Genomic DNA, 10,714 nt, shown 5'->3' on the forward strand with positions numbered 1-10,714 from the left:
AAATTGGATGTCATATGACACGAAACAGATTTTAATTCCCACGCGTAAGGAAAGACTTCTCATTAGGTCAATTAGGGTATAAGCTGAGATGTTTATTACGGAGAAGTTATATGAATAAAAAAGAGTATTAAATATAATATTCCTACTTCTCCAACATAAAACTAAAATTAGTGCTAGCAATCGTCATTCAGCTTTGCGTGATTTCTAAGAATAAATAGAACTAGCAAGAAACAATAAAAAATGGCAGCGCTTCCTCCTCAAACGCACGCGTTGTGACCTTAGCGTAAAAAAATATTTAATCCTTTAGCAAATACAAAAAAATACAAATATACTTTATTGTACAACCAAAAACAATACAAATAACATAAAAGAGAAAGAAAAAGAAACAAGTGAGAAATAATAATAATAATAACAAAAAAGGAATGTACAAAAGGCGGTCTTATCGCTAAAGAGCGATCTCTTCCAGACAACCTTTAGAAAAAGGACAGCTATACTGCGTTGTAAATTGTAATAGAATTTTGAATGGACAAGATAGACACGTAGCTGCAACACCAAACTGTATCCCCTTATTCTCTAATCGTTCGTTTTTTTTTCAGTTGCCTCCATATTGAAGTAATTTTAAAGACGTCTTTTTGTCAAAAAATATTAAAGTCATTTCCGATCACTCGCTTGTTTCAACCAATCGCAGTCCAAGCTGGTTATAAAGATGACATAAAGATGGTTCCTACTTTACGTTCCTATTTTAAAAGCTAATTCCAACTTGGGTCAATTTCTTTCATATAAAACGTAAATAAATTAAGGAAATTTAATTAATTATCACGATTCAGCCTGTAATATCCCACTAATGGGCATAGGCCTGTTTCTCTATGTAGGAGAAGTGACAGAGCTTAATCCACCACTCAGCTCCTTGCGGGTCGGCGGATATATTCTCTACTATGAGTAACGATCGCTATCAGGTGTCTATGCTAACAACCGGGATATGCTCAACATGCTCTCCGAGGCACGGAGGGGAGACCCACAATAACAGACAAGCAGATCAAAAATAAATATTTGTACAATTACAAATATCAAGCCCGAGCGGAATTCGAACCCGGAATCGCCGGTGTGTGAGTGCCCACACGGTGTACGCACCGCTACACCAAAGCGATTAATTTTAATTTTAAAAAACGGAAAGTGCTATTTACTAGAAGAATAAAAAAAGTGAATTTGAACATGAGCGGACGAACAAAAGCTATTTTATTAACTAATACTAGTTGTGCGCGATATTATCAAAAAAGTTATTGTTCAGTTCGCAATATAAAATAAATTTTCTAAAATAAAAGTAGCCTAAGTTACTCCTCATTACACATCAGCTATCTGCCATTGAAAGTCCCGTCAAAATCGATCCAGCCGTTTCAGAGATTAGCCGGAACAGACAGACAGACAAACGTAAAAAATGTCATTTTGGTATATGTACCGTGTATACATCCATATGCATTTAGTAAAAAGTGGTTATTTTAATATTACAACCAGACACTACAATTTTATTTATTTTCCGCAATCCTCATCCAGCCCACACCGGCAATCTTACGTAGATCGTCGGTCCAACTCGCCGGAGGACGTCCCACACTGCGTTTGCCAAGTCGCGGTCTCCACTCCAGGACCCGTCTGCTCCAACGGCCATCGGTCCTACGACACAGATGACCAGCCCACTGCCACTTCAACTTGCTAATTCTGTGGGCTATGTCAGTTACTTTCGTTCTCTCGCGGAAGGTCTCATTTCTAATCCTATCTTTGAGAGAGACCCCAAGCATAGCCCGTTCCATTGCACGTTGAGCGAATTTAAACTTGTGGACCAGTCCCTTCGTCAGTATCCACGTCTCGGCTCCGTATGTTAACACACGCAGGAAGCATTGATCGAAGAGTTTTGTCTTCAAGCATTGCGAAATCTACGAAGTGAAAACTCAACGATGCTTGCCAAACGCCGCCCAGCCCAACCGAATACTCCTATCGGCCTCTTAAGCCGAAAAAGTTGTTTCATAATAATGAGTGAAATTTACGTGAACATTGGAATACTAAGATTGTCACTGAGACTGACCGACAACTATATCTTACGACACCCACTGGAAGAGAGGGAGCGGCTATATTCTTTACTGCCGTAGCCACACAGCTTACTATCAGACAACTATCAGAGAACCGCCTTTTTAAATGTTCGTATCGACTTTTTTTATTGATTTCTATAATACTAGACCCACTCGAAATACTTCGCTAAAGACAGCCTTTTAAATACATCTGCTCTTATTTATTGCTTTTTAGGGATAGTACTCGGGAAAGTATAATTTATACAAACACTATTTCATACTATATAAAGACGAATTATGGCCATCGTCGTTTTACAAATAAATCCAAATAAATGTGTGCCAATATATATTTTAAAAAAACGCTTATAAGAAACGAAAGAGAAAAATAAATAAGGGTTATTTTGATATTTATATTTAAACACAATAGATACCGCCGAGAAATTTAAATTTTTTATATTAAAGTTATTTGCCATTACAATGTATTTCATTTGTCTCGCTACCATTTTTTTTTTTTTTGTTATTTAAAGAACACCTGACGTGAATCGCGAAAATTGGTCATGTCTTTGACGCAACTCGTTTTAGGCTTTATTGAAAATCAGCTTTCTCAACTGCTCCAGAATAATGAGTAAATCTTTGTTAGGTGTTTCTTTACTTAATATGTAAAAAAGATATTATTTTTTAATTGATCGCCTTTGAAAATGGTAAAAAGTGAAAAAATTATAGTAGGACTAGCTGACTCGGCAAACGTTGTCTTGCCGCTAAACTATTTAAAAATAGGGGTTGGTCGTAGAAGGGTGAAAATTTAGGGTTGTATGTATTTTTCAATGCCAAATCATAATAAAATAAAGAATAAATAATTCATCTAGAAATTAAAAAAAATAGGGTTGGACTATCCTTAACATTTAGGGGGATGAAAAATAAATGTTGTTCGATTCTCAGACCTACCCAATATGCACACAAAATTTCATGAGAATCGGTCAAGCCGTTTCGGAGGAGTTTAACTACAAACACCGCGACACGAGATATTTATATATTAGATAAAACCCACTGGAAAAGGAAAAGAATACAACGAAAATGAAAAGAAAAATAAATTACGGGCGATTTGAGGTCGGGTATTAGTAGGGAGTAGGAGATTTAAGGGTAAAAACGGTTTATCTCGACTTCCGGCTAAACTACAAGTCCTATGAAAAAAACTCAATTGCAAAGTTTTATTATATAGTACTTTTACAATGGGTTTAATCATACTATTTTTTTTTTGGTATCAAAAGCTCTCTACACTGGTCTATTAGAATAATGACCATCGAATAACAATTTAGTATTGCTGCAAGTTGTGATCACATTTATTTGTTTGTCTTCCTTCTTTTTTAACCATCGCAAAAGCTAATACCGCCTTTGCTAAACAGTTTTATCAAACAAAATTAACCAAACAAAGTGACAAAACAATGGTGATTAAATAACCATATTTATGAGGTAGGGCACAGTAGGAATTTCCTATCCCTTGTTATGCTCATGGTTTATACATGGGTATAAATATAAGTCTAAGCGTGTCGAAAATATAAATTAGTCTGACGTAATTTATGGACGATCCCTTAGCAGAATCCTAGTGACACATATTTTCAAAAATAGAATTACACACAAAAAAAAAAATTAAATAAAAATTTTGTCACGCAAAATTAGACATGTTGTAAATTAATTTCATTCGTCAATTTTTTTGTTTAATGAATCCTATAAGTGTTAAATAAATTAATTTAATTTTTGCATTTGATACTCTGTCAAATATCGTATTTTCCGATATTGACTGTACCGAACTCGCTAAATTCCGTAACACAATAATCTGCAATCATAATTATGTTCGTTATACTCGCAGTTACGTGACGTGGGTCCGCTAGTAATTTGGGTTAAACTATCTTCGATTTTCCGTCATTTGTTTACCTAAATTAAGTTTCACTAAATTACCCTCCCTGTTTTGGACGGCCATTTTGTTTGCCACGCTTATCATCTAAGTACATAATTGTGTTTGCTCGCAAACGAAAAAAAAAACCGACTTCAATTACATCGACGAGTAATACAACGTAGATCGACGAAAAAATAGTCAAGTAACTACGCGTTATCAAAGATTACTTAAAAAGTAGTTATCAGATCTCGATAAAATTTAAATGTGACCACATGATAAACATCCGCTTTCGATAAAATTAAGAATTATCAAAATCGGTACACCCAGTAAAAAGTTATTACGGATTTTCAAGAGTTTCCCTCGATTTCTCTGAAATCCCACCATCAGATCCTGGTTTCCTTATCATGTTACCAAACTAGGGATATCCCCTTTCCAACAAAAAAGGATTATCAAAATCGGTACATCCAGTAGAAAGTTATGCGGTATAATACAACGTAGGTCGACGAAAAAAGCGTCAAGTAAAAACGCATTATTAGATATACATAACTCGAAAAGTAGTTGTTAGATCTCAAGCAAATTTAAATGAGACCAATTGGCACATACCACCTTTCGATTAAAAAAAATTGTCGAAATCGGTCCACCCTGTCAAAAGTTCTAATGTAACATACATTAAAAAAAAAATAAAAAAAAAATACAGTCGAATTGAGAACCTTCTCCTTTTTTGGAAGTCGGTTAAAAAGTAGCGTGGTATACGTACAAGCTGAATAAAAAAGTGCGTGTGTTCTTATTTACGCACGTAAGAAGTTATATCTTATTGGCTAACTAACTTCACGTTGCTAACTTCTTCCTCGTTGACTAGCTAATTTCAGGGTGTCGGTTTTTCGTGACGGTGTACGCGCGCATCGTTAAAACTTACGTCGTAAATAGAATTATAACTTCAAAAAACAAAAAAAAATCTCTATAAAGTAAGTAAAACATAGTAATAAAGTTTTGTATGTAATTATTAGTAATCAAATCTTAACAACATATTTAAAAGTTAAAATACTCAGATCACTTTAAAAAAAAACTAGTTCAAATCGATATATCCATTTTGAAAAAACATACACGCGCAGACTCACTCATGAAAAAAAAAACCTATACAATATACTTAAATAATGATTTAAAATATTATTACTCTAAACGAACAGCACTAGACAGTCTCAGCAGGGACCAAGCGGTAAAGCTTTTCAAGCTTATCGATTTTGGATTTCAGCTACTCTAATGGCTTTCAAATTCCCTCACAGAACACTATCTGTCAGCTTAAGTCTGAAAGCTTAAAGTCTAGCTTGTCGAATTCTATATCAAGCTTTGTTCTTGCATGAAGCACGTAGTTAATAATATAAAAATACAAAACAAACTTACAAACCGACTTCAAAAATATGAACTACAAATGTAAAAATATTTTAACTAGGTTTTATTGTACAATATGTATGGTTCATACGAGATTACCCCTAGAGCCAGTTCTTTCGAACACGAAAGTATGTTTTAAGGTACACAATGAAAGACAATAACACAAAATATAATATATCTACTGATCTACAGCTATGTAGCGTACTCAGATACATATACAAACTTTATACTGCCGTAGATACATAAAATCTCATTTTTATACATGTCAATGTCAAAAGAGTATAATCTACATATCATTACGTGAACGTGAAGCAAAAACTTTGTTCCTCTTTTTACGAAAATTGCGAGGACGGAATATTTTGAAATTTCTCACACTTATAGATTATATTATGCATAAAAAATAAATGAAATCAATAAAAAAAAAACATTACACACACTACCATATATTGACAAACACACGCATATATACTCTTTTGTTTATTATTATAGAAGTCTAGTCTTTGACAACGTTCAAACTTAAAATTTAAATAATTTATGGTCGAATTTCGACCACAGGACGAGCGCTAGTTTACTGTTTATGTTATTATGCAATAATGTCTTCTTCGTATTTATTACTTTTGTCATCTGGTACTATTAATAAAGAGTTAGTGGAAAATGTTAACGAAGTTTTGTTATGTCGAATAAAAACACAAGATCTGACTTCTAAGATCCGTTAATCACGTGAGGCTCGAATGGCCAGGGGGGGGGGGAGTTTTCTCCCCCACTCGATCACGAAATATCACAAGGGTCGGGGGCTATTTATTTTTCGTTGAATGTATGATTTCTAATGAATAAAAAAAACAATTAACAAACACCCTACAACCTTTATGCCAGTAAAATAGTATCGAGACTTAATTTTCCAAAATTTATTCAAATATAAGCAAAAAATTCAATTTACTTTGCACAAATAAATACACGTGAAGTACATACGTAGGTCTAAAACCTCAACACTAATCATCGGGAGGGGTTGTCAAAAATTTGCTAAAAAATTATATGGTGTCATAGGACACCAGGTAGGAACGAAGTACCTTCGGATAGTATAGAAGCAACACAATTTAAAGAAAAAAATGTTAAATTTTATATATATTTTTCAGTCCTTGATTTTTTTTTTAATTTTGTTGATTGATTTTTAATTAAGAACATAAAAGTATTTAGGAAATTTAGTATTTTAGAAAATAATAAATACCGTAAAATAAAATAAATCAAACAAAATAATAATAATAACCCAAATGTCAAGTCTGCCGTAAGGAACTTCGTTCCAAAAACATCTCGTAAGTAATGGATGACCTCTTTATTATATCCCACTAAAGCTAGATTTATATTAATAAAAAGAAAGAGAGGAGAAAAGATTAGATTTTTTATATGTTTGTAAAAGATAAACTTAAAAACTTCCAGATTATTTTTCATAATTCTTTTACCAGTAGATTAGTACGTTATCTGCGTTATCGCTAACTAAAATAGGCTGTATTTTAGGAAAGCAAAGGTAGGTATAGTTAAAAGCATGCAGTCAGTATAATAATATAGAAAACAGAAGTGTATAATTTACCAATATATTTAATAGTATATAATTTAAATGTTTTTATAAATAATTCATGGCGATGAGGAGCGGTATTTAATATCGGTTCTCACAAGAACTTTCCTGAGAAAATAACTCCCTCGGCAGTCGGTAGAGTTCTCAGAATTCCCCAAACTAAACGCAACGGCTTGCGGTCCGGTTCTGCTTACGGCGTTATCTAAAGGTTGGGACATTTATTATAAGAGGTTTTTCGTATTTATTTATATAAATATATTATAATGAATTAATGGCTTTTATTAGTATCAAAATAGAACGGAAGATTTCGCTAATTTTTTGAAAAGAATACACAATGAAAAATCACACGAAATTAATTTTAAAGAAAAGTTGACTTTGTTTAAAATCGACCAGTAGTACATATAGTAATAACATATAGTATAAGTCGAAAAAATTATCTATTAATTCATGTATTTAACTAAGAGCTTATACATGTCATCGCTTCTTCGTTATGGCCATCATTATACGATTGGAACATCAGAATCAGGCCATTGTTAAATTAATTATGTCTATCTGTTTCTGGCTTTGCAGTTGTGTCAAAAAAAATCGGTAATCCGGTTATGTCTGGTTGAAACTGAAAATTGATTATTGCAAAAAACTTAACAAAACTTGTTTTGTACGGTCACTACACTGTTTATAAGACAGTGTAAACTTTTAAATAATGTAGTAAATATATAATTTTAGTTTAAATAATTATAATTTTTTGGATGTAGTACAAAATGTACCTGAAGAAATTATTACATAACAGGTTATGAAAGAAAAAAATTGTACGTAATAGTACGTAATAACAATAACCGCCGCCGTGTGGTCCCGGCAGACTAGGATACGGCCTTCTCTTCTCTTGTCCAGGTCTAGGGTGTCGTAAAAGGTGGCTAAAGGCAATGAAAGCTGTATAACACCTGCGCGGCCTGAAACGTAAATGCTTCTCCGAGGGAGTATTTTGGCGCTCAAAAAATTTATATGGATCCATCCAATGCACATAGTGTCGCTGCCTAAAGAGTACCAGGACACGTCTGGGACCGGCGTTGGATGTAGCCGTATGCGTGTCGCCAGCCATTTCCATCGACCGAAACCATAAATTCGGTTGGCTAATCCACCATTCCTACCAGATGGCTTAGCATCGACAGAATTCCAAGGGACTCAGCATACGGTACCCACCGCTGGTGGATTAAGCTGCATGAAATCGTTACCGAAGATGAACGAGAGTATCATGCGTGCGTACTATAAGGCTGTGGGAGGGGAAACCGGATGGACTTGGTACCGGGCAGTAATGTATCGCGAGCTGCTGCTTGAGTTTTACTGTCACAGCAAAAATAGACCCTTATAACAGAACCTAGCAGGTCGAGCTTGGTATATCCAGTGAAAAAGCGTATGTGACGCCACAGAGCTTGGCTTCAACATGAAGCTGCTTCTGTATCCACAGAGCGCGGCTCTGTGCCACAACAACACACAACAATAACGCGTTCGTAGCGAAGTAACTGTGGACACGATTGCTGAAGAAGCAGTCTCTCAAAAGAACAGATGAGAGATATCTTACAAGAGGAGATTTTCGAGGTTCGGGGAGCTAACCTAGCTTTAGGAAAAGAAACTATAATTTTCCAGTGTCTACCTTAATGCTACGACGCGGAGTGATATTGAGGGAGCCAACAGGCTGTTACATCCGTACTTGAAATTTTGCCTCGGCTAGGAATAGACAGGTTTTATTCTCTTTAGTGCCGCTCTGGCGGTACACCACCTTGTTGGAGTCAATACCCATCAGCCTGGACTCATAAGAGTCAATACGATTTTCAAAGGTTTCCGTCGATTTCCCTGGGATTTCATCATCAGATCCTGGTTTTCTTATCATGGAACTACACTTGGGATATCTCCTTTCCAACAAAAAAAAAGAATTATCAAAATCGTTCTATAAACGACGAAATTATCCCCGAACACACATTAAAAAAAATTTTAATGTATGAATGCTCGAATTGAGTAACCGTAGAATTGAGTACCAAGTTGTCAAAGGAGGACTTTTTTGAAGTCGGTTAATAAAAACAAAGATATACAAAGGTGATCGTATCGGTGAAGAGCGTTTTCTTCCAGATGACATTTGGACACGATATAGTAGTGACGGATAGAAAGTGTATAATATAGTTAGTGAATAGTGTATACGAATATTTAAAAGATGAATAATAACAGTATTTGATGAATTAAATATAATTATATACATACTTATATACATACATGTATAAGTACATACATCCATACAAAGATCCAGCACACCATACAAAAAATCACGTTAGTATAATTTATAAAACACACACAATGAAAACAAAGTATGCTATTTAATTTGCAAGTATTGTTATATCGAAGTCGTATCGCAGTCGTGTAATTAAATGAGGTCTCATTTTTTTCGGCGCCATAAAGAAAACGAGCTGATAGTTTTGTAGTTGTCTCTTTCTAACTCATGCTGTGCTGTGCACAAAGATAAAGACAGAAATGGCAGCGGCGATCTTATGGCTTAGCTTAGTTGACGTCGGTGAATTTTTGTTTTGAAGTCTATCATAGAGTAGACGAAGTTATCTTCGTGTTAATCAATTTAATTAAACAACTAAATTTATTTATCTAAATAATAGTGTTCGTTATTTAGTATTTAGAGATGTTACAAAAATGACAATTAGAATAAAAAATGAAGCTTCACAGGATCGTTATAATATATGAAAAAAATTTAACAAAAATGAGTAATAGTCTAACAATCAAAACCCGTTTCGATTCTTATATTATATAGGTGCATACTTCTTTTTTATTTCATCGTAATTGTAGGACAGCTGTCATTAACCATTTCCGCTATCCCCTGTTCTTTGTCCCCGATCTCATGTAGGGTGGTGCAGTGACGTAACATCGTGCATCGGGGTTGCGTCTGGTATCATTCTTCCACTCGCCTCAGAAGCGACTACATTAACCTATAAGTTTAAATAGTTAACTTCTCCGGTCACCATAACCTCGTGTCGAATAGTGACGTAAGTGTTTTTTAGAATTTTCAGTGTTAAAAATCAAATGTTTATGTAATAATCTGAGTTTTATAATAGGATACAAAGTAAAGTTTCGTAAGATTGTGTTATCTTATGTAAAGTGTAGTTTATATTTTAACGTGATTAGCTACGCGTAGTTCTTGCGTCTTGTCAATTTTGTTTACAGATTTTTTCCTACTAACTTTAAAAGGTTAGTTTGGTAAGTTTCTAAGTTTCTAATCTGTATATCTGGTAAGTTTTGTATGTGTATTTTTTTTTAAATTTTATAGAGTGATGAGTTTTAATTATATGTAATAGATTGACGTAACATTTTTCAATTAATGAATTTGTTTTTTAAAAAGTATTTTACATATTGTGTTCTGATTTGGGCTATGCAGCAATGCGATTTACAAATATGTTTCAAACTGAATTATATAATGTGTACATACATAATTTTTTTTACCGAAAACAGAAGCAACCAATTATGAAATTTTTCATGAATAAAAGGATTCTAATTAGTAAAAAAAATATTACAAGATGCTTTTGGAACCTGCCTAAATTAACAAAAAAAATTGGATATTTTTTAACTAAGCTTTAACTACCTACTAACCTTTTTTTATAAAAATTGGTAGCCATTTTAAGTTTTCAACTTGACACACAATAAGGTTATTTTATACCACGATACACGTGGGGTCACAGCCCCATGAATGTTATGATATATTATTACATGGGTAAAATTACGGGGTATAAACATTAGCTAGTCGACGTTCAC

Source organism: Melitaea cinxia, chromosome Z (genome assembly GCF_905220565.1).
Source record: "Melitaea cinxia chromosome Z, ilMelCinx1.1, whole genome shotgun sequence".
Lineage (NCBI taxonomy): Eukaryota > Metazoa > Arthropoda > Insecta > Lepidoptera > Nymphalidae > Melitaea > Melitaea cinxia.